We start from the raw sequence: 23,581 nt of genomic DNA, 5'->3' as shown, positions 1-23,581 counted from the left end.
GCTGCTAGTTGGGGTACTGGCTTTGAGAAACACTACTTTTTTCCCCTCTTTTGAGATGGAGTCTTGCTTTGTCAAACAGGTTGTAGTGCAATGGCACAATCTCCACTCTCTGCAATCTCCATTGCCCAGGTTCAAGCAATTCTCCAGCCTCAGCCTCCTCAGCTGGGATTACAGTTGTGTGCCACCATCCCAGCTAATTTTTTTTTTTTTTTTTTTTTTTGGGGGGGGAGGAAGGCAGGAAGGAAGGGAAGAAGGACGGTAGGGAGGAAGGAAGGGATGAAGGAAGGAAGGAAGGGAGGAAGCGGGGAGGGAGGGAGGGAGGGAGGGAGGGAAGGGAAGAAAGGAAATCAAGCAATGAAAGAGACATTGCCGACCTGGATCTAGAGGTTTACAAGTTGATTTCTTTTTTTTTGAGAGAAAAAAAGAAAAAATAAAAAAAATAAATAAGTAAAGGAGAGGAAGAAAGAGGAAGAGAAAGAGGGAGAGTAAATGAAAATATTGCTTTATTTTGAAAAAAATTGGGTATTAATAATGGCCAATCAGTGTTTCATTTAAACTAATGGGTAGGTGTGATGTGGTATTGACAAGAATGTATATTTTGTGTATTTGAAGTGGAGAGCTCTATAAATATTTATTAAGTTTACTTGTTCTGGATCTGAGTTCGAGTCCTTGATATCCTTATTAATTTCCTGTCTCATTGAATCTAAGTCTCCTATCTGGGTGTTAGGATCGTTAGCTCTTGTTGTTGCATTGATCCTTTTACCACTATATCTTTGTTGCTTTAAAATCTATTTTATCCGATACAAAAATTGCAACTCCTGCTTTTTATTTATTTATTATTTATTTTTGCTCTCCATTTGGTTGGTAAATCTTTCTCCATTCCTTTGTTTTGAGTCTTTGTGTATCCTTGCATGTGAAACAGGTCTGGATGTAACATGCCATTGGGTTTTGGCTGTGTCTTTTGATTGGGAATTTAGTCAATTTAAATTTAGGGTTACTGCCATTTGATGTTGACTGACTGTTTTATCCATGTGTTGGTGTAAATTCTTCTTTATGTTGGTGCTCTTTACTTTTTGGTGTATTTTTAGAAAGGCTAATACTGGTTGTTTCTTTCTGTGTGTAATGCTTCTTTCAGAAGCTCTTGTAAAGCAGGCCTGGTGGTAATAAAATCTCTGAGTTCTTGCTTGTTCATAAAAGATTTTATTTTTCCTTCAGTTGTGAAGCTTAGTTTGGCTGGATATGAAATTCTGGGCTGAAGGTTCTGTTCTTTGAGGATGTTGAATATTGGCCCCCACTCTCTTCTGGCCTGTAGAGTTTCTGCTGAGAGATCTGCTGTAAGTCTGATAGGCTTGCCTTTGTGGGTTATCCGACCTTTCTCTCTGGCTGCCCTTAGTATCCTCTCCTTCGTTTCAACCCTGGTGAATCTAACGATTATGTGCCTTGGGGTTGGTCTTCTTGAGGAATATCTTTGTGGTGTTCTCTGTATTACCTGGGGTTGAATGTTGACCTGCTTTGCTAGTTTAGGAAAATTTTCCTGAATAATATCCTGAAGGGTATTTTCCAGCTTGGATTCATTCTCTCCGTCGCATTCAGGTACACCTATCAAACGTAAATTTGGTCTTTTCACATAGTCCCACATTTCTTGGAGACTTTGCTCATTCCTTTTTATCCTTTTTTCTCTAATCTTTTCTTCACGTTTTATTTCATTAAGTTGGACTTTGACCTCTGATATCCTTTCTTCTGCTTGAACAATTCGAGTGTTTAAACCTGTGCATACTTCTCGGAGTTCCTGTATTGTATTCTTCAGTTCCATTAATTCACTCATACTCCTCTCTAAGTTGTCTATTCTCAATAGGATTTCATCAAGCCTTTTGTCAAAGTTCCTAGTTTCTTTACGTTGGGCTACAACATGTTCTTTTAACTCACCGAAGTTTGTTATTATCCATTCCTTGAAGAGTGATTCTGTCATCAGGAGGCGCTCGTTCTCCATCAAGCCTTGTTCCATTGTTGATGTGGAACTGTGATCATCTTTAGAGGGAGAGGCGTTCTGACTTTGAGTATTCTCAGCTTTTTTACTCTGGTTTCTTCCCGTCATTGTAAATTTATCCTCCTCTCGTCTTTGAAATTACCAACTTTCAGATTAGGTCTCTTGAGTGGACGTCCAGGTTGTTAGTTCCCAGGGCCAGAGCAGCGGCGTTAAAACTGATGGTGCTTTTCTGCCCAGGATTCTCCTGTCGGGCTTCCTTCTTGTGTCCGTAGTAGGCGACTCTGCCTTCCTGGGGCTCCAAACCTCGGTCAGAAGGGGAACCTGTCCCGTTTACTCTGCTCCGAGAGCTGCCGCACCGAGGTGCAGGCGGAACCGCTGCACCGACCACGAGAGTCGCGCTGGCGACCTGTGTGTTTCCACCACTGGGGGATCTTCTGCTCCGTGAGCGACCAGACTTTGTCTGAAAGTGTGGCGTCCTCTAGTTCTCCGCGCCTTCCCTGAGAGCTGCAATCCCGGGATGTTAGCGATCGGCCATCTTGGATCGTTCTCCCCCAGCTAATTTTTATATTTTTTGGTAGAGATGGGGTTTTGCTGTGTTGGCCAGGCTGGTCTCAAACTCCTGACCTCAAGTGATCTACACACCTTAGCCTCCCGAAGTGATGGGATTACAGGCATAGCCTCCAATGCCAGCCAAGAAACACTGATTTCAAGTCACATTCTGAAATATATGGTAAGGAAATGATGTGATGAGGAGAATTTGCTTCAAAATAAAAATGGGGTGAAGGAGTTGGGGAGGGTTGTGGGTAAAGACAGCTGGAGCTAGAACGTCCATGAGTTGATTATTTTTGAAGTTGGGTGTCAGTACATAGGATTTATCATGCATTCTCTACCTGTTATATACAGAAATTTCCCATAATAAATGATTTTAAAAGAAATCAGCTAGACAAAAAGCTCATGCCTGTAAGCCCCACATTTTGGGAGATGAAGGTGGAAGGCAGGCTTGGGACCAGGAGTTTGAGACCAGCCCGGTCAACATAGGGAGATCCTGTCTCTACAAAAAATAAAAGAATTATCCAGGTGTGCTTGTGCACACCTGTAGTCCCACCTACTCCAGAGACTGAGGTGTGAGGATTGCTTGAGCCCAGGGGTTTGAGGCTGCAGTGAGCTGTAACCACATCACTGCACTCCAGCCTTGGTGAAACAGAGAGACCCTGTCTCTAAAAAATAATAATTTTAGATATTCAATTTATTATATATTTTAAGATAGAATTTCACCCTGTTCTCCAGGCTGGTGTGCAGTGGCATAATCTCAGCTCACTGCAATTTGCATCTCCGAGGTTCAAGCCATTCTCCTAGCTCAGCCTCCTGAGTACTTGGGATTACAGGTATGGTCCTCCACGCTCTGCTAATTTTTATATTTTTAGTAGAGATGTGGTTACACCACGTTGGCCAAGCTGGTCTCAAACCCCTGACCTCAAGTGCTTCATTCGCCTTGGCCTCCCAAAGTGTGGGATTCCCTTTCCTGTTTCCCAGGAGCAGAGGCGAGCACACCTCTCCTTTCCTGCCCCAAGCCCTCTGGTCCCACCTCGTATCCTTCCAAGGCTGCCTCCCTGGCATGCCCACCCCAGTGCCTGGAACCTAGGGGAGGAGAGGCAGGTGGCTGGTGTCTTTCCTGCAGCATAGAGACATCCGTGGCCACCTGGAGCACAGCACTCATTGTGTCTGACACTTAAACATAGCTTCCTTGTCCTCCTGGGAGGCACACTGCAGGAGGTGAGGGACTTGTAGTAGCCCCTTGGCACCCAGGGTCCCTGCAGCCCTACCCTCCACTGAGGCATCCCCACTGCCTTCCATGAGAAGAACACTCAGTACCCCAACAAAGGAAGGACAGAGAGCTCTAAAGGCAGCCATGGATGGGGCTGAGTGCACAGGGTGGGAGGATGTATGACAATCCCAGGGGGCCCCTGCCTGGGTGTACCAGAACCCTGAGATCTGGCACGTGGTGTGTAGGCAAGTGAGCCTCCCCCTGCCACCATCCCCAGTCTTGAACCTGTAAGTATTTATTGGAGGTGCTGGGAAGTTCCTTGAGTGTGATCAGGAGCCTGGCATGCTGTGGGAAAAGGGAGGTACAGGGGCTGAACCCAGGATCTTGCCCCCCCGGTCACCCCCATCAACCCCACCCCTTTCCTTGCCCTGCTCACCTGCCCAGAAACACACCCCACCTGGCTCCAGATCACCTCCAAGCTGTGGAGATTTTTTTTTCTGGCACATCAGGCTGCTTTTGGTGCTAGGAACATGCTAGGGACAGAAGTGCAGGCACTGAAGGGACTGGACCCTTAGCTGGTCCAGCAGCGCACTGGCCAGGTCTGACAAGCGGTAGGTCAGGGAGGAAGGAAGCCATGCCCGAGGTGGGTGGGGAACACAGGCCTGGAGGGGCAGGTGGAGGTGGCAGCGTGAGGCTTACCTGTAGGCATCTGAGAGCTACACGAAGCTGAATTACTTGATGCTGCAGAGAATGAAGTCCTCGCCCATCCTGCTGAAGTGGGTCATGCAGAGTGAAACCCAGAATAGGAACTTGGCTGGGAGGGAGAAAAGGTTTTCAGTCACCAGGCATTTTCTGTCCCCACCCAGCCTGACCATACAGGGGGTGGGAGGAGGCTAGGTGGTGGGGGGACCTGGCTAAAAATTTTTTTGAGACAGTCTCGCTCTGTCATCAGGCTAGAGTGCAGTGGTGAGATCTTGGCTCACTGCAGTCTCTGCTTCCCAAGTTCAAATGATTCTCCTACCTCACTCTCTGGATTGGCTGGGACTACAGGTGCCCACTACCATGCCCAGCTAATTTTTGTATTTTTAGTAGAGACAGGGTTTCACCATGTTGGCCAGGGTGGTCTTGATTTCCTGACCTCATGATTTGCCCACCTTGGCCTCCCAAATTGCTGGAATTAGAGGTGTGAGCCACCATGCTTGATCTAAATTTTCATTATTTTTGTAAAGATGGGGTCTTGCTATGTCGCCCAGACTGGTCTGAAATTCCTGTAATGTTCCTGTCTTTACCTCCCAAAATTTGGGGATTACAAATGTGAGCCACTGCACCTTGCCTGTTTTTTGTTATTGTTGCTATTTTAAATAAACCTACTTTATTAAGATATCATTCACATACAATTTACCAGTTTATTCATTTATTTTTATTTTTTTGAGGTGGAGTTTCACTCTTGTTGTCAAGGCTGGAATGCACTGGCACGATCTTGGCTCACTGCAGCCTCGGCCTCCTGGGTTCAGCTGATTCTCCTGCCTCAGCCTCCTGAGTATCTGAGATTACAGGTGACTGCCACCACACCCGGTTAAATTTTGTATTCTTATTAGAGATGAGGTTTCATTATGTTGGCATTATAGGCATGAGTGATTGTGCCTCACCCAATTTACCCATTTAAAGTTTACACTTTATTGTCCAACCATCACAACCAGACTGACCATAGATCAGTGGGAGGAGACTGGAGAGACACTGGGCTGGGGGCAAAACTGAGACACAGGGCAGGGGACTGGCTCCCCAAGGCTCACCATGAAGTCACAATCACTGGTGGCACCCATACTGTTGAGAGTGATGACCCTAAAGTTGAGTTCTAGGGAGTGGCAGGAAGCGGGGCTGGGCTGGAGCACATGGAGTGGCCTCCTCTCCCCCAACCAGGTTTCCCAGCCTCCTTCCCCCTGGAAAGAGAATCAGAGAAGAGGATCAGGGCTGGTGGGGTGGGAGCTGGAGTAAGGGATCTTTTGCACAGTCCTAGGAGGGAGGCAGGAGCCCTGAGTCTTTCAGTACCAGGCAACCCTGCCATGGGTGACCCCTGGCTTGGATGACCACAGTGCCCATAGGCAATGAGTGGAGGTTTCATCAGGAGCTACAGGTCCCTCTCTTCTGGTCTCAGGTGTGTCTGCGTGTCCTTGCAGGTGCTGAGGGTGACTCTCCCTGGGGAGGAGGGGCAGGGTATCTCACCTGCTCTGAGCAGCTCTAGGTCTACATCCAGGGGATTGCCTGCAATAGCCCCACTGCAGGTACAGAAATTAATGGTGACCAGGGCTTCTGGCGAGCAGCCCTGACACACACACAACATACACACTACACACACAAACACAACTCACACACACACACACACACACACAACACCAAGTTCTTGTTGCCAGGGCAACCACCTGGAGCTCAGCCTCTTTCCTGGCCCAGTCCCCTTTGGTGCACAACACTTGTCCCCAACTGTCCCCAGGACATTTATCTCCAAGCACCAAGCAGTCTTGGGTGCAGGACACTTGTCTCCTGACACATGTCCGCATATGTCAGGCTGAGGGCAGCAGGTTGGGCTCACTAGGGGTTCTGGCCCTGCTCAGACACATTCATTGGCTTGAATGTCCCATCTTTGAGAGAGCTTGGGCTCCATGCAGGGTCCCCTCTGAGCAAATAACCTGACTTTCTGTCCCACTTTTCCTAAGGATATGCAGCAGCCACCCCCACCCAGGTCTTAGGGGCAGTGGAGTCTCACCCACCTCCCACGGGGCAGGACAGCAATCCCCTTCTGCACCTCCAGCAGCCACTCAGAGTCTCAGGTCAGAGCCATGGCATGGCTGTGGGAAGCCAGGGACAGGAGGGTCAGGGCAGCTGAGGTCCTCCCCGGTAGCAAGGCCCCTGAACCTCACCTGGCTCACCTCAGAATACAGTGGCTCCAACAGATGTGTCAGGCCCTCTGCAGGTGGCTGTACCCTGGAAGAGGATGTCACATTCCCTGTGGGAGAGGAGGAATAGGGGCTTGAGTGCAGGCTTGGGCAAAGCCTGCCGATGACTGACACTGGGACCCTGCAGGCCTGGGTCACCCCTGGAAATAAGTGTTGCCCTGCAGCACTGCTCCTGAATGAGGGATCCACTGATCTCCCAGGGATGAATCACAATTAAGGGAAAAAGACCAGAAGTAGGGTCATGAGAACCAGTGACTCCTCCTGACCTGTGGGGCCTCCTGGGGTTAAGCTTTGCCAGAACACCTGAAGCCTGAGCCTCTGTCTCTCAGAATCTCTGGGCAGGGTCCAGAGCAAGGGAAGAAACCTGTTTTGGGTATGACTTGGCCATAGGAGGTTTCCAGCCCCACAAATAGCTGGGGCACTACAAGATCTCCTCCAGGCAGGTGAGATGCCCAACCCCTTGTTCATGTAGACAGAGCAGAGGCAGAGGTGCTGAGTGATGATCCTGTTTTCTTCCTGTTTGGTTTTAGGGACAGGCTCTCATTCTGTTGCCCAGGCTGGAGTGCAGTGGCATGATCATAGCTCACTGCTACCTCAATCTCCTGGGCTCAAGGGGTCCTCCTGTCTCAGCCTCCTGAGTAGCTTGGACTATAGGGATATGCCACCATGCCCAGATAATTTTTAATTTTTTGTAGAGATGGGTCTTGCTATGTTGCCCAGAGTGGTCTGAAACTCCTGGGTTCCAGCAATCCTCCAGCCTTGGCCTCCCAAAAAGCTGGGATTACAAATGTGAGCCACCACACCTGGGCTGTTTTTTCTTTTGTTGTTGTTTCCGAGATGGAGTTTCACTCTTCTTGCTCAGGATGGAGTGCAATCTCCCTGCCACCTCTGCCTTCTGGGTTCGAAAGATTCTCCTGCTTCACTCTCCCATATAGATGGGGCTACAGGTGCCCACTACCATGCCTGACTATTTTTCTTTTGTATTTTTAGTTGAGATGGGTTTCACCATGTTGTTCAGGCTGGTTTCAAACTCCTGACCTCAGGTAATATACCCACCTTGGCCTCCCAAAGTGCCGGGATTAAAGGCATGAGCCACCATGTCCAGTCTGTTGTTTTAAACAAACCAGCTTTACTGAGACATCAATCACATACAATTTTTTTTTTTGAGATGAAGTCTTGCTCCTTCACCCAGGCTGTAGTGTGATGGCATCATCTCCCCTCATCACAACCTCTGCCTTTTGGATTTAAGCAATTTTCCTGCCTCAGCCTCCCAAGTAGATGGAATTACAGGCATGTGGAAATGTCCCATCTTTGAGAGAGCTTGGGCTCCATGCAGGGTCCCCTCTGAGCAAATAACCTGACTTTCTGTCCCACTTTTCCTAAGGATATGCAGCAGCTAATTTTTTATATTTTGAGTAGAGACAGGTTTTCACCATGTTGGCCAAGCTAGTCTCGAACTCCAGACCTCATGATCTGCCCACTTCAGCCTTCCAAAGTGCTGGGATTACCAGCTTGAGCCACTGTACCCAGCCTCATTCACATACAATTTACCTATTTAAAGTTTACCCTTTAGTGTACTACCATCACCAGAACGAATCTTAGAACGTTTGTTAGCCCATAAAGAAATTCTAAACTCAAGGCCAGGCACAGTGGTTGAAATCTATAACCCTAGCCCTTTTGGAGGCAAAAGGGAAAGATCACTTGAGGCTGGCAGTTCGAGACCAGCCTAAGCCACATCAAGAGACCCCTGTTTCTACAAAAAAAAATTTTTAAAAATGCTACAATGGTTCTAGATAGTCAGAAAGCTGAGGTGGGAGGATTATTTGAGTTCAGGAGTTTGAGGCTGCAGGGAACTATTACGGAGCCACTGCACTCCAGCCTAGTTGCCAGAGCAAGACCTCATCTCTAAAGACAATTTAAATAGTTAAAAATTTAAAAATTAGGCCAGGCACAGTGGCGTATGCTTGTAATTGTAGCACTTTGGCAGGCTGAGGTGGGTGGATCACCTGGCTTAGGAGTTCAAGACCAACCTGGCCAAAATGGGAAAACCCACCTCTACTGAAGAAAATACAAAACTACTTCGGAGACTGAGGCACAAGAATCGATTGAACCTAGGAGGTGCAGTTGGCAATTAGCTGAGATCACGCCACTGCACCCCAGACTAGGTGACAAAGCGAGACTCTGTCTCAAAAAAAAAAAAAAAACGTTGAACTCCTGTAATCCCAGAACTTTGGGAGGCCAAGGTGAGTGGATCACTTGAGGTCAGGAGTTCAAGACCATCCTGGCCAACATGGTGAAACCCTGTCTCTACTCAAAATAAAAAAAATTAGCCAGGTCTGGTGGTATACCTGCAGTCCCAGCTAATCAGGATGCTGAGGCAGCAGAATCACTTAAACCTAGGAGGTAGAGGTTGCAGCGAGCTGAAATCATGCCACTGTACTCCAGCCTGGGTGACAGAGCAAGACTTCATCGCAATAAAATAAAAAAATAAAATAAAATAAAATAAAATAAAATAAAATAAAATAAAATAAAATAAAATAAAAGAAAACTCACCCTTTGCGGATTTGAGGGCAGGAAGCTAAAGAACTAGCTTGGCTGTGCCTAGAGTAGCCAGTGTCACTTCCACCCTGCCTGTGAGCCACATCTTTCATCCCATGTACCATGTCCCCACCAGCCCATCTGGCAAAAGACAGAGGCAAAGACCGCCTCCTGCTGGCCTCATCTCAGGCTTTGGCTTCTGGGACCTGGTGTCTTTGGGACTAGACAAATATTCAAACCAAAATGTCCAATCATAGTTGAACAATGAATATTATTTTCTTTTTGCTAAATAAAAGAAAAATTTAGAGTTTTCTTTTGTTAGAATAAAAAAGTCATTTGAAAGGAAAATAATTATACTACATCAAAGGAATTAGAATTTATTGTCATACCTCATACAAGATGCAAATACATTAATTAAATTTGTTAAAATAGATGTCTGTGTTCAAACACACGGATTTGGCTATTATTTTCATAAGTAAAGTGAATCCGTCTCAGCACACTCAAAGAGGTTGTTTTTAAATTTTAAAAGAACAGGATGACTATAATACAAAACAAATTGTACATTTTAGAAGAATAAAGAGTACAATTGAAATGTTTCTAACACAAAGAAATAAAAAATACTAAAGGTAGTGGATACCCCATTTATCCTGACATGATTATTAGACATTATATGCATATAACAAAATATCTCATGTACCTTGTAAATATATAGACCTATTATTTACCCATAAAAATTAAAAATTAAGGGTTGAGCAGCATGGTGGCTCATGCTTGCAGTCCCAGAATTTTAGGAGGCTGAGGCTGGAAGATGCCTTGAGCTAAGGAGTTTAAGACCACCTGGGCAACATATTGAAACCCTGTCTCTGCTGAAAACAAAAATTAAAAATAGCTTGGTATGGTGGTGCATGCTGGTAATCCCAGCTACTCAGGAGGCTGAGGCAGGAGGATTACTTAAACCCAGGAGTTAAGAGTTTATGGTGAGCTATGATTGTGCCACTGCACTATAGCCTGGGTAACAGAGTAAAACCCTGTCTCAGAAAAAATGAAAACTTAAATAAATAAACATTTCACCATATTAATAGCATAAAGAAAAGTCATGAGTGACTCAGTAAGTGAAAAATATTATATTTGACAAATTGAATATGCGTTTGTGATTTTTAAAGTCCATTAGTAAAATAACAAAGAGAACTTCCTCAATCTGATAAAAAATATGTTACAAATAAATTAAATGTAATATCATACATACTAGTACTGTCCTCACAAGATTTGATTGTTTTCCTCACAAGATTTGAGTGCTTTCCTCACAAGATTGGAAATAAAGCAGAGATGTCAGTCCTTGCCATTTTTACACATTTTACTGGAGGCTCTTACCCGTCAATAAGGCAAATGAAAAGCATAAATATTCAAAAGAGTTGTTATTTTATACTGAAAAAAGGTAGAAAATACACAAGAATTCACAGAGCACCTACCAGAACTACTAAAATAATACATCAAAATTACAGGATATGAAGTTAAAATGCAAAAATAAGTTAATTTCTAGAGATTTCTGCACACATCCTCTGACCCACAACAAAATCCGAAGAGGATGGAGTTCCCACCTCAACCCCTGAAGCTCCAACTCCGCCAGCCCTGGAATGAGAAGTGGGCTCAAAGGGGTCCTGAGGACAGCACGGCTAGGGATCCTCCAGTCCCAGATGTGCTGCAGGACCAAGGCCCCTTGGAGGAGTTTGCTTTTGGGTATTTGCTCCCATCTTCTTTCTCGAGGAGTGACCTCCTCAAGATGGGTAGGTGATTAGGACACCGGCAAGTGGGAGCCTCACCCCACTACACTGAGGATTTAGAATCCACCAGAAAAACAAAGAGGGGCCCCTTAGCCCCCGAGATGAACCAAAGGAAGACCAGCACCAGAAGGTAGGCGGACCACAGAAACCACGCTGGAGTGCACTGGCCACACTACTCGTGTCAGCATGTGGCTTCCACACACACACACACACACACACATATACACAGACAGAAAGGTACATGCATACACACACACACACACACACACACACACACACACACACATAGAAACACACGGAGACATCAAACACTCGCAGGGAAACATGCACTGCCCGGCAGCTCCTGAGGCTGTGGGGTTTTGCTCTGTGCAGAGAAGCCCCGCGGGGAGAAAGCAGCCCCGTGGTATGCAGGGAGGCCTTACCTGGGAATCCCACCCAGGACCGCTCTCAATGAGAGTCACCTTCCCACTATATGGGCAGGAATGAAGCGTCATGGGGATACTTGGGGATCGCCCTGGGCATCCTTGAAGCCCCGAGGAACCTTTTCTTAGTCCACGGGATTCCCTAAACCGTAGGAGCAGAGCGACAATCGCCCGGAGAGGGTGTGCCATTGCCTGACTCGGAGGCAGGGCCACAGAGGTCCCCTGCTTAGCCAAGCCGCTGTGATCGTTCCCCAGGCAATGGGGGTGGTCACTGTGACGCAAGTCCCGGCTCAGCACTGTCGCTTGTGACAGACAGGCTGCATAGCATGCGGGTGCCCAGTTGGGGACCTGCAACGTTGGCACTGTCCAGCTGCAGCCGCACAGGTCCAGGGTGGAGGCGGTTACAGGTGGCGCCCAGAGAAGGAGGCTGCGTGCCACAAGCATGGCGGTGCTGACTTCAATACCTCCTTGAGCCAACTTTCCTCTTCGGGTCAGCTGTAGGAGGAACGCGCTTCAGACCATGAGGTGGGCACTCGGGAAGGCTCTTCCCATTGGATTTGGAATTGGATGGCGTGGGCAGGGATCGAGTCCCATGTGGCTGGAGATTCAGTTTGGGAAACATACCTGAGACCCTCTGGGAGGGTGTCAGCAGAACATCCCCCAGCTCCATGAGCTGTCTTCTCCCCTTTGATCTGGGCCACACACCAAGGGGCTCTGCCTTAGTCTCCAAGCTCAGGGACATGGAGGGAACAACCACAGAGAGGCAAGCCCAGTGTGCAGCAGAGGTGGCAACACCTGGAACTGGCCTCCTGTGGGGGCAGATCAGGTGGAAAGGGTGTCTCAGAAGTTTTCTGGCACCAATCCAAGCCTGAGACAGATGTCGGGGCATGCAGCTGAGAACCCCCGAGAAAGCCAAGCACAGGCAGATCGCACTTGCGACCACAGTAGGGCCTGCGCAGGAGTCCAAGCCTCCTTCAGGAATTACCGCCAAGAGGATGCAGCCAAGTGCAATCCACCCCAACCCCCACCCTGGGATCACTACCCGCCACCTGGTCTGCACCCAGCCACCCCCGAGTCTCCTTAGCTCCGTGCAATCCCTGGCAACCAAGAGGTTCACTGCTAATAAAACCTGTAGGTCCTAAAGCAAAAAGGCCTCAATCAATCTCGTGTTAATATTAGTCCTGGTAAAAACCTATAGCTTTCCTTCTACAGCAAAAAGGTCTCGATCAGTCTCGTGTTAATATTAGTCCTGGTAAAAACCTATAGCTTTGGTTCTACAGCAAAAAGGCCTCAATCAATCGTGTACTTCAAAGAAAATCAGTAAGATACAGCAGATACTAGTATAGGTGCAAATAATAAAAGGATCACAAAATTAGCTGGGCATCCATAATTCTATCTACTTGGAACGCTGGGGCAGGAGAATCACTTGAACCTGGAAGGCAGAGGTTTTGGTGAGCCTGGATCACGTCATTGCATGTCAGCGTGGGAAATAAAAGTGAAACTCCTCAAAAATAAAAAAATTAAAAAGAAGGAACCTCCAGTACAATGTGTAAAAATGGCAAGAGCTGACATCTCTGCTTTATTTTCAATCTTGTGAGGAAAGCACTCAGATGTTTACTAGTAAGTATAATGTTAGATTTAAATTTTTTGTAATATAGTTTTTATCAGATTGAGGAAGTTCTCTTTAATTCTTATTTTACTAATAGATCTTAAAAATCACAAATCAATATTCAATTCAATTTGTTAAATATGATATTTTTCATTTGTTTGGTTGGTCATATGGTGATTTTCATTTATACTATAATATGGTGAAATATGTCTATTGAATTTTTAATTTTGAATTTATTTTGAGACAGGCTTTTACCCTGTTACCCAGGCTGCAGTGCTGTGGCAGAATCATAGCTCACTGCAAACTCTAATGCCTGGGAATAAGTGATCTTCCAACCTCAGCCTCCAAAAGAGTGGGACTACAAGCATGCACCACCATATCCAGCTATTTTTTAATTTTTATTTTCAGTAGAGACAGGATTTCACTATGTTGCCTAGACTGGTCTTGAACTCCTGAGCACAAGTGATCTTTCAGCCTCAGCCTCACAAAATTCTGGAATTACAGGCATGAGCCACCATGCTCAGCTTTTAATTTTTAATTTTTATTTGTACATAGTAGGTCTATATATTTATGGGGCACATGAGATATTTTATTATGGCATACAATGTGTACTAATCATACCAGGGTAAACTGGGTATCCACTACCTTAAGTGTTTTTCATTTCTTTGTGTCAGAAGTATTTCAATTGTAGTCTTCATTCTTCTACAATGTACAATAGTCACCCTGTGGTACTTTCAAATACTGAGCCTTAGTCATTCTATCTAACTATATCCTTGTACCCATTAACCATCTGCTTACCGCCCCTGCTACCCTTCTTAGCCTCTGGTAACCATCCTTCCACTCGCTGTCCCTGTGAGTTCAATTGTTTTAGTTTTTAGCTTCCACAAGTAAGTGAGGACGTGAAGTTTGTCTTTCCGTGCTTTGCTTATTTCACTTAACATGATGCTTAGCTTCATCTATGTTGCTGGAAATGACAGGATCTCATTTTTTTGATGGTTGAATAGTACTCCGTTGTGTGTATCTACCGCATTTTCTTTGTCCATTCATTTGTGGATGGACACTTAGGTTGCTTCCCAATCTTGGCTATTTGGAATAGTGATGCAGTAAGCATGGGAGTGTAGATATCTCTTCCATGTACTAAGTGATTTCTTTGGGTGTATGCCTAGCAGTGGGATTGCTGGATCATATGGTAGCTCTATGTAGCTTTTTGAGGTACGTTCATATTGTTATCCACACTAATTCACATCCCCATCAGTAGTGCAAGAGGGTTCTTTATTTTTCTACATTCTTGCCAGCATTTGTTACTGCCTGTCTTTTGGGTAAAAACCACTTTAACTTGAGGGAGATAATATATCATTGTAGGTTTGATCGGAATTTCTTTAACAGTCAATGGATATTGAATACCTTTTTATATAACTGCTTTCCATTTGTATGTCTTATTGTGGGAAATGTCTATTCCGATCAGGTGCCAGTTTTTAAATTGGATTATTAGATTTTTTCCTCTTGAGCTTTTTGAGCTTCTTACATATTCTGGTTATTAATCCCTATCAGGTGGATAGTTTGCAAACATTTTCTCCCGTTTAGTGGGTTTCTCCTCACTTTGTTGATTGCGTTCTTTACTGTGCAGAAGTTTTAAAATTTGACATGATCCTATTTGTCCATTTTTGCTTTGGTTTCCTGTGCTTGTGGGACATTATCCAAGATATATTTGCCCAGGTCAATGTCCTGGAGAGTTTTCCTAAGGTTTCCTTTTAGTAAATTTATAGTTTCATGACTTAGATTTATGTCTTTAATCCATTTTATTAGATTTTTATACATGGTGAGAGATAGGAGTCTTTTCATTCTTCTACTTATGGATAGCCAGTTTTCCTAATACCATTTATCAAAGAGACTCTTCTTTCCCGCACTGTATGCTCTTGGCACCTTTGTCAAAAATGAGTTCACTGCACATCTCTGAATTTGTTTCTGGGTTTTGTGGTCTGTTCCATTGGTCTGCGTGTCTGTTTTTATGCCAGTACCATGCTGTTTTGGTTCTTGCAGCTCCATACTATAATTTGAAGTTAAGTAATGTGATTTCTTCTGAGTGTCCAGAATACTCAGCATTTCTTAGAATATACTGGGTCTCCTGTGGGTACGTGCAAATTTTAGGATATTGCTTCTGTTTCTGTGGAGAATGTCATTGGTATTTTGGTAGAGATTGAGTTGAATATGTAGATTGCTTTTGGTGGTATGAACATTTTAATGATATTGGTTCAATTCATGAACATGGAATTTTTTTTGCTGTCCTCTTCAATTTCTTGCATCAATATTTTATAGTTTATCATTTATTGGTTTTTAGTGCTAAACTAACTTTGGATTTCTAGAATAAATGCCAATCGTTTTAATCTATTATCTTTTTATATACAAATGAACTGTATTTGGTAATGTTTTGTTAAGATTAAAACAAAAACTTTATGCACTATGATTTCTTCTAAATGAAATTCTAGAAAATGTAGAAATGTAGCAACTGAAAACAGATGAGAGGTTGCCAGGGCTGAGAAGTGAGGGTTATGAATGGACTGAATAGGGTTTTGAAGGAAAGCTTTAGGAATGTCAGAAATGTTCTATATGGCAATCATGATGATGATTACATTACTATGCACATTTGTTAAGGTTCATAAAATTGTGCACATAAAGTTGTTGAATTTTATTACATGTAAATTATTCCTCAATAAAGCTAGCCAATTAACATATATAGATTTTTAGTATGAAAAAGCAAGTTGAGAATGTATTTTTTTGTGTGTGTGTTTGTTTGTCCGTTTGCTTCTTTTTGAGATGGAGATTCACTCTTGTCACCCAGGCTGGAGTGCAATGGCACAAACTTGGCTCCATGCAACCTCTGCCTCCCAGATTCAAGTGATTCTCCCTGCTTCAGCCTCTCGAGTGGCTGGGGTTACAGGCACCTGCCACCATGCCCAGTTATTTTCTTTGTATTTTCAGTAAAGACAGGGTTTCACCATGTTGGCCAGGCTGGTCTACAACTTCTGACCTCAGATGATCCGCCCGCTCAGCCTCCCAAAGTGTGGGGATTACAGGCATAAGCCGCCGCACCCAGCTGTGTGTGTGTTATTAAATTTAATACCTCTACATTTCTGTATATAAAAGTATTTTTTTAATGCTCGGAATCATCGAAATAGTAAAAAAAAAAGAAGATGGGAAGCCGGTAATAGTCAAATGGAATATTGTCTTTTATTTCAGTTGTTAAGAGAAGTTTATTTGCACACTGACTACTTGTACAACTAAAACTAAATTTAATTACGGCAGCACAAAATCATGTTTGCAGCAATGCACATGGCGGAAACTAACGTGTAATTTACTCTTTTTGTGTTGTCTTTGCGGGTTTTTGTTGCTGTTGCTGTTGTTGTTTGTTTGTTTGTTTGCTCTGAGACCATCTCACTCTGTCACCAGGCTGGAGTGCATGGTGCAATCATGGCTCACTACAACCTCTGCCTCCTGGGTTCAAGGGATTCTCTTGCTTCAGCCTCCCAAGTAGCTGAGGTTACAGGCCCATGCCACCATGCCCTGCTAATATTTTGTATTTAGTAGAGACAGGGTTTCACCATGTTGGTCAGGTTTTCTTGAACTTCTGACCTCAGGTGGTCCACCTGCCTGGACCTCACAAAGTGCTGGGATTACAGGCATGAGTCACCATGCCCAGCCTGTCAGATGTTTATATTGACATTATATCTGCCTTCATAAAATACATTGGAAAAAATTTCCCCTCTTCTGCTTTGTAGAGAGTTTGTGTACATTTTCTTTATCTACTTGTTGATATTATTCAACAGTGAAATCAGCAGGGCCTGAAGATTTCTTCTTAGAAAGGTTTTTGATTACATTTTCTTCAACAGATATATGACCATTTAGATTGCCTATTTCCCATTGTGTCATTTTATAATTTGATTTATACAATGAAATTTATTTATTTTCAAGCTTATTGGCAAAAAGTTATTTCAAATTAATTGACAAAATGTGTGTATTATAATTTTGATATATATATATATATATGTAGTCTGCAGTAATATTCTTTCATTTCTATTATAAGCAATTTGTGTTTTAGGTGTTTTCATTAGTCTAGCTAGGTTTTAATCAATCTTTGTAAGGAGCAAATTTTTGTTTAATTTTCTCTAAGATTTGGGGGTTTCTGCTTTTTTTTTTTTGAGATGCATCCTCCCTCTGTCACCCAGGCTAGAAGGCAGTGGCATGATTTCAGCTCACTGCAAACTCTGGCTCCCTGGTTCAAGGGATTCTCCTGCCTCAACCTCCTGAGTAGCTCTGATTACAGGTGCCCACCACCATACCCAACTAATTTGTGTATACTTAGTAGAGACGTGGTTTCACTATGTTGGCCAGGCTGGTCTCCAACTCCTGATCTCAGGTGATCCACCTGCCTTGGTCTCCCAAAATGCTGGGATTACAGACATGAACCAGTGTGCCTGGCCATTCTTTCTGCTTCTATCATCATTTTGTAAGTTTTGTTTGTCTCCTGAGATTTCTGTGTATTTTACTCATTATATATGCACATTTATGATAGCTGTTTTAAAATCTCTTAGTAAATTGGGCTCAGTGGTTCACACCTGTAATCTCAGACTTTTGGAGGCTAAGGCAGGAGAATCGTTTGAGCTCAGGAGTCCAAGACCAACCCAACCAACATGGTGCAACCCTGTCTCTACCAAAAATACAAAAATTAGCCAGGCATGGTAGCTCATGCCTGTAATCCCAGCACTTTAGGAGGCCAAGGCAGGCAGATCATTTGAAGTCGGGAGGTTGAGACTAGTCTGGCCAACATGGTGAAAGCCCTTCTCTGCAAAAACTACAAAAATTAGCTGGGCACTGTGGTGCATGCCTATAGTCCTACCTACTCAGGAGTCTGAGGCTGGAGAACTGCTTGGGCCTGAGTGATGGAGGTTGCAGTTAGCTGAGATCTCTGCCTCCTGGGTTCAAGTGATTCTCCTGTCTCAGCCTTCTGAGTAGCTGGAATTACAGGCACCTGACACCATGCCTAGCTAGTTTTTGTATTTTTAGTAGAGACGGAGTTTCACCAAGTTGACCAGGCTGGTCTTGAACTCCTGACCTCAAGTGATCCTTTTGCCTTGGTCTCCCAAAGTGCTGAGATTACAGGTGTGAACCACTGTGCCTGGCCGGTTAGCATGCTCTTGTTTTATAAAGGTACAAAACAAATGTGGACAACATGTACTCAGCTGGTTGTTGCTGCTTCTACCTTAGCAACTTTCCTACTGATTCATAATTCCTTCATTCTCACATATGCTAAAATATGTTTGAAGCATGTTAATTTGGATAAAATGGCATTTTGTGTTCCTCATAGAATAGTGTTAACAACCGTGAGGTATGCTGAGCTGTCATGGCAAAGTGATGTTTAATGTGCCTATAGGTGTGGAGGGGTTGTATGATTCCTGTTTTTAAAATAAAAGTGATTAGAAATAAAAAACGAATTATCTTTTAAACTTTTGAAAATGATTAGTTAGTTAGTAACTTTGTGTATAATATCGATGGATTTCTAATTTTCTGGAATGGTGTTATAATAGTAGCTTTTTTTATATAACACAGTCTTCAAAGGGTATACAACAAATTTGAAGTCAGTCATTTGATTTTTTAAAAATTTCAAATTAATTTTGGTTTCCTCATATATATGAGGATATTCAGCTTACAATCATTCAACTTAAAGTCGTGACTCTGTGATTGTGCTGTTTTTCATTTTATTTGATAAATTGCATGAGATATTCAATACTTTATCATAACATAAGCTTTGTCCTAGTTGATTTTGCCTAACTGTAAACTAGTGTGTTGTGAGCATGTTTAAGGCAGGCAAGGCTGAGCTATAACGTTCAGTTATGTTTGGTGTATTAAATGCATTTTTGACTTACAGTATGTTCAACTTATGATGGGTTTCCAGGGACATAGCCTCATCATAAGTTGAGAAGCATCTGGATTAACATGTGTGAGATTTTCTCAATATATTAACATGCTAGAGCACAATGAAAGGATGTTAAAGGTTTTGTTTTCTTATGGAATAAATAATTTATTATGTTAGAGTAATACATTAGAGTTTCTTGTAGTATTTCCTTAATTCCCTATTTATTTTATTTATTTATTTGGGACAGAGTCTCACTTTGTCACCCACACTGGAGTGCAGTGGTGCAATCTCCGCTCATTGCAAACTCTGCCTCTCAGGTTCAAGTGATTTTCATGCTCCAGCCCCCTGAGTTGCTGGGACTACAGGGGAGGATCACCATGCTTGGCTAAATTTTATATTTTTAGTAGAGATGGGGTTTCGCTATGTTGGCCAGGGTGGTCGTGAATTCCTGGTTCCAAGCGATCCACCCACCTTGGCCTACTAAAGTGCTGGGATTACAGGCATATGCCACTGTGCCTGGCCTCTATTTCTTTTAAAATTTAGAAACAGAGCCTCTTTAAGTGTGGTAAGAGAGATTCACTTTATTTATAAAATTAATAGCCAAATCTATGTGTTTGAACACATACTTCTATTTTCACAAATTCACTTAATGTATTTGCATCTTGTCTGAGGTATGATCATCAAATGATAATCAATTGTAATTTCTTTGATGTACTATAATCATTTTCCTTTCAAATGACTTCACTTTCTATTCTAACAAAAAACCCTACATTTTTCTTCAGCAATGCGTTTGTTGAGTCCAGCCGTCCCTGGCCTCTAGGATTGCCAGGGAATCAGGGCTCTCCAGGACCCAAGGGCTCCAAAGGAGAAGTGGGACACCACCCCCCATCCATCACCAAGGTGGTTTCCTTTTGACTTTCTTCAGTTGGAGGCTGAAATGAAGGGAAAGAAGGAAGATTGAGGTGAGCAGAACAGAAAGGCGAAAGGGTAAGCTGGAGGCGGCTGCTTCTTGGCTCCTTCGGTTCCAGCCTGCCAGGCCACCCCTGTTCCCCAGGACCCCCAGGCTCACCTGGCTACCCTGAGATTTCAGGTCTCAAGGGAGAGAGCATCCAGGGCCAGCCTGGCCCACCTGGACCTCAGGGTCCCTCAGCATTGGCTCTGAGGGTCGTCAGGGCCCTTCTGGTCCCCCAGGCTCCAAGGGCCCCATTCATTTCCCAGCACTCACAGGCAGACTATCATTGTTCCTGGCCCTCTGGCCTCCCTGGGCCCCCTGGAACCATGAGTGTCCCTTCAGGGCAGGTGAGGCTATACTGGGCCAGGTGCACTAGGTTCTCCAGGGCTGGCTCATCTTCATGGCCAAGCAGGAGGAGCTCTACATCCTCATGCGAAACAGGTTCTGGAAGTTCCAACTAAAGGCCCTGATGCCACTTGCTCAAGGAAGGAACAATGAAGTGGCTGCCTTGCAGCACCCCCGTGGTGCAACTGTATGATGGCAACCCCTACCCTGGTGGGAGCACCCCCCAACCACGGTGCAGCCATGGCAGGTGGACAACATTCTGGCCAGAAGCCCTGCCTGCTCCAGCCCCAGCCCTACCATGGAGTCCAGCACCAAAGCTCCTACGTGCACCTGCGTCCAGTGGCTCTAGAAGCCTACCAGCCCACACCAACTGGGACTTCCAACCTGTGCTCCACCTGAGGACAGGTTGGAAGTCCCGTGCTCCACCTGATTGTGCTTTGCAACCAGGTGCCTGGCAGCATGCGGGAGCATCAGTGGGGCCAATTTCTAGTGCTTCCAGCAGTCACGGCCCATGGGGCTGGCAGGCCCTGTCTGTGCCTTCATGTCCTTGCGGCTGCAGGGCCTGTACAGCGTCGTGTGCAGTCAACACCAAATGTTCAGCCCTGCCCATGATCAAACCCAAGGAGGAACTGCTGCTTCCCAGCTGGGAGGTGCTTTTCTCCAGTTCTGAGGGCCCTCTGAAGCCCGGGGCACGCATCTTCTCCTTGACAGCAAGGACGTCCTGAGGCACCCCACCTGGCCCCAGAAGAGTGTGTGGCAGGGCTTGGACCCCATCAGGCACAGGCTGACCCAGAGCTATTGCAAAACATGGTAGACCAAGGCCCCTTTGCCCACAGGCCAGACCTCCTCACTGCTGGGGGACAGGCTCCTGGGGCAGAACGCTGCAAGCTTCCACCGTGCCTACATTGAGCTCTGCATTGAGAACAGCGTCAGGACTGCCTCCAAGTAGCTGCTGCCTGGATGCAGGTGGCTGGAGAGAACGCCTGGTTGGAGGGAGCCCCCGCTGTGGGCAGGGAGCAGTCGGCCAGCCCCAACTCCAGGACCTGGCTGCCATGCTTTCCTGTATAGTTCATGCTTCATGTAATCCTCCAGAAATAAAAGGAAGCCAAAGAGTGTATTTTTCTCAAGTTTAAAATAATAATAATCATAATCATTGTTTAACTATGATTGGACATTTTGGCTTTGAATGTTTGCCCAATCAGTTGGTGAACAGATCCATCTGACAAGGATTCGCTTTTAGTATTCTCTGTGTGGGTAAGTGTCAAACACCTCATTTGAACTATTGTTTTATTTTTCCCAATGTCCAACTTATGTTAAGCAGCATAACACTGATGCTGTTAATTCAACTATATCTTCATGTTATCAATGATTTTCATCTTTGCCACATTATGTAATATTTTCTTTCTTTCCTTCCTTCCTTCTTTCTTTTCTTTTCTTTTTTTCTCCTTCCTTCCTTCCTTCCTTCCTTCCTTCCTTCCTTCCTTCCTTCCTTCCTTCCTTCCTTCCTTCCTTCCTTCCCTCCTTCCTTCCTTCCTTTGCAGGGTCTCACTCTGTTGACCAGGCTAGAGTTCAATGGTATGACCATAGCTCACTATAGCCTCGACCTCCTGCATTCTAGCAGTCCACCTGCCTCAGCTTCCCAGCGTGCTGAGATTACAGGCATAAGCCACCACACTTGACCTGTAATGCTTTTGTAAAACTGAAACATTTCTGTGCTCTTTAGTCTGAGGTAGCTTACTGTATACTTTCTTTTATTTATTTTTTTCTTTTTTTTGACATGGACTCAACATTTGTCGCCAGGCTGGAATGCAGTGGCACAATCTCAGCTCACTGCAACCTCTGCCTCCCAGGTTTAAGCAATTCTTGTTCCTCACCCTTATGAGTAGCTGGGACGACAGACGTGTGCCACCATGCCTGGCTAATTTTTGTATTTTTAGTAGAGACAAACATTCACCCTTTTGGCCAGGATGGTCAATCTCTTGACCTTGTGATCTGCCTACTTCAGCCTCCCAAAGTGCTGGGATTACAGGCATAAGCCACCCCGCCTGAACTCTTAGTGTATACTTTCTTTCTCCATTATATTAGTGACTGAGAGAATCAGGTCTGGCATGTGTAGTTTTAAGGCCATCCCAGTATTTGAAGTATTTGGGACTCTTTATTTATTTTTAAAATTAATATTATTAATTGAAAAATTATAATTATATACATGTATGGATACAATGTGAGGTTTTGATGTATGTTTACAATGTGGAATAATTCAATAAAGCAAATTAACATCTCTATTACCTGGTTTATCTTTTTTGTGATGAGATGTTTGAAATGTATTCTCTTGATTATTTTGAAATATACAATAAATACATTGACTGTAGTCACTCTGATGTGCAATAGATCTCAAAACTTATTTCTCCTCTCTGTTTGAAACTGTTACTTTGCTAAGGATGATAGCCTCTAGCTCCATCCATGTGCCTGCAAAGGGCATGGTCTCGTTCTTTTTCATGGCTATGTAGTATTCCATGGTGTATATATACCACATGTTCTTTATCCAGTATACCACTGATCAGCATTTAGGTTGATTCCATGTTTTTGCCATTGTGAGTAGTGCTGCAATGGGCTCCGTTAGTTTTCTAAGGATGATGGCCTTCAGCTCCATCTGTGCTCCTGCAAAGGACATGCTCTCTTTCTTTTTTATGGCTGAGAACATGTGCCATGTTCTCACTTATATGTGGGAGCTAAGTTATGAGAACATATGGACACAAAAAGTGGAATAATAGACACTGGTGTCTAGTTGAGGGTGCAGGTTTGGAGGAGGGAGAGGATCAGACAAAATAACTATTGGGTACTGTGTTTAGCACCTGGGTGATGAAACAATCAGTACAACAAACCCTCATGAAATAAAAGTAAAAAAATAAATAAAAGTAAAAAAGAAAAAATCTTTGTATCCCTTGAGCAACAGCTCCACCTTTCCTTTCTTCCTGCTCCTCCAGCCTCTGGTAGCCAGGATTCTACTCTCTACTTCTATGAGTTCAACTTTCTAAGATTTTAAAAAGCACTGTAGGAATTCAAAGCATTGCTTCTTCTTAGTCCCTTTATGCCCCTATGGCAATGAATCTCTGTCTATTACAGAAGAAACTAGAATTGGAAAATCAACACTGATTGCCACATTGTTTAATAATAACTTGAAAGATAACAAATCCTCACGTTTACTGAAATGTTGGACGTCAAATTCAGACATACGAACTTCAGGAAAGCAATGTTCAGTTGAAATGTACTATTGTGGAAACAGTGGAGTATGGAGACGAAATAAACAAAGAATGCAGGTT

At 44.2% G+C, this 23,581-nt stretch overlaps 2 long non-coding RNA genes across 2 annotated transcripts in view; one reads left to right on the top strand and one right to left on the bottom strand.

Annotated features, from left to right (window-relative positions):
* Nucleotides 1-4,189: 4,189 nt before the first annotated feature.
* Nucleotides 4,190-23,581, bottom strand: part of LOC144580309 (uncharacterized) — a 56,259-nt gene continuing 36,867 nt past the window's right edge. Inside the window, exons 2-3 of the long non-coding RNA XR_013529594.1 lie at nucleotides 6,677-6,753; nucleotides 4,190-5,692 (exon numbers count right to left, since the gene is read on the bottom strand). This is a non-coding gene — a long non-coding RNA (uncharacterized LOC144580309). The remainder of the gene's footprint in view (nucleotides 5,693-6,676; nucleotides 6,754-23,581) is intronic.
* On the top strand, nucleotides 11,766-21,504 carry LOC144580308 (uncharacterized). Its single transcript, XR_013529593.1, has 3 exons — nucleotides 11,766-11,969; nucleotides 19,747-19,926; nucleotides 21,098-21,504. It is a non-coding gene; the product is annotated as an uncharacterized LOC144580308 (long non-coding RNA).

This window comes from Callithrix jacchus, chromosome 19 (genome assembly GCF_049354715.1).
Source record: "Callithrix jacchus isolate 240 chromosome 19, calJac240_pri, whole genome shotgun sequence".
NCBI lineage: Eukaryota > Metazoa > Chordata > Mammalia > Primates > Cebidae > Callithrix > Callithrix jacchus.
Note: the sequence above shows the minus strand (reverse complement) of the source record. Positions and strands in the feature narration are given on the sequence as shown.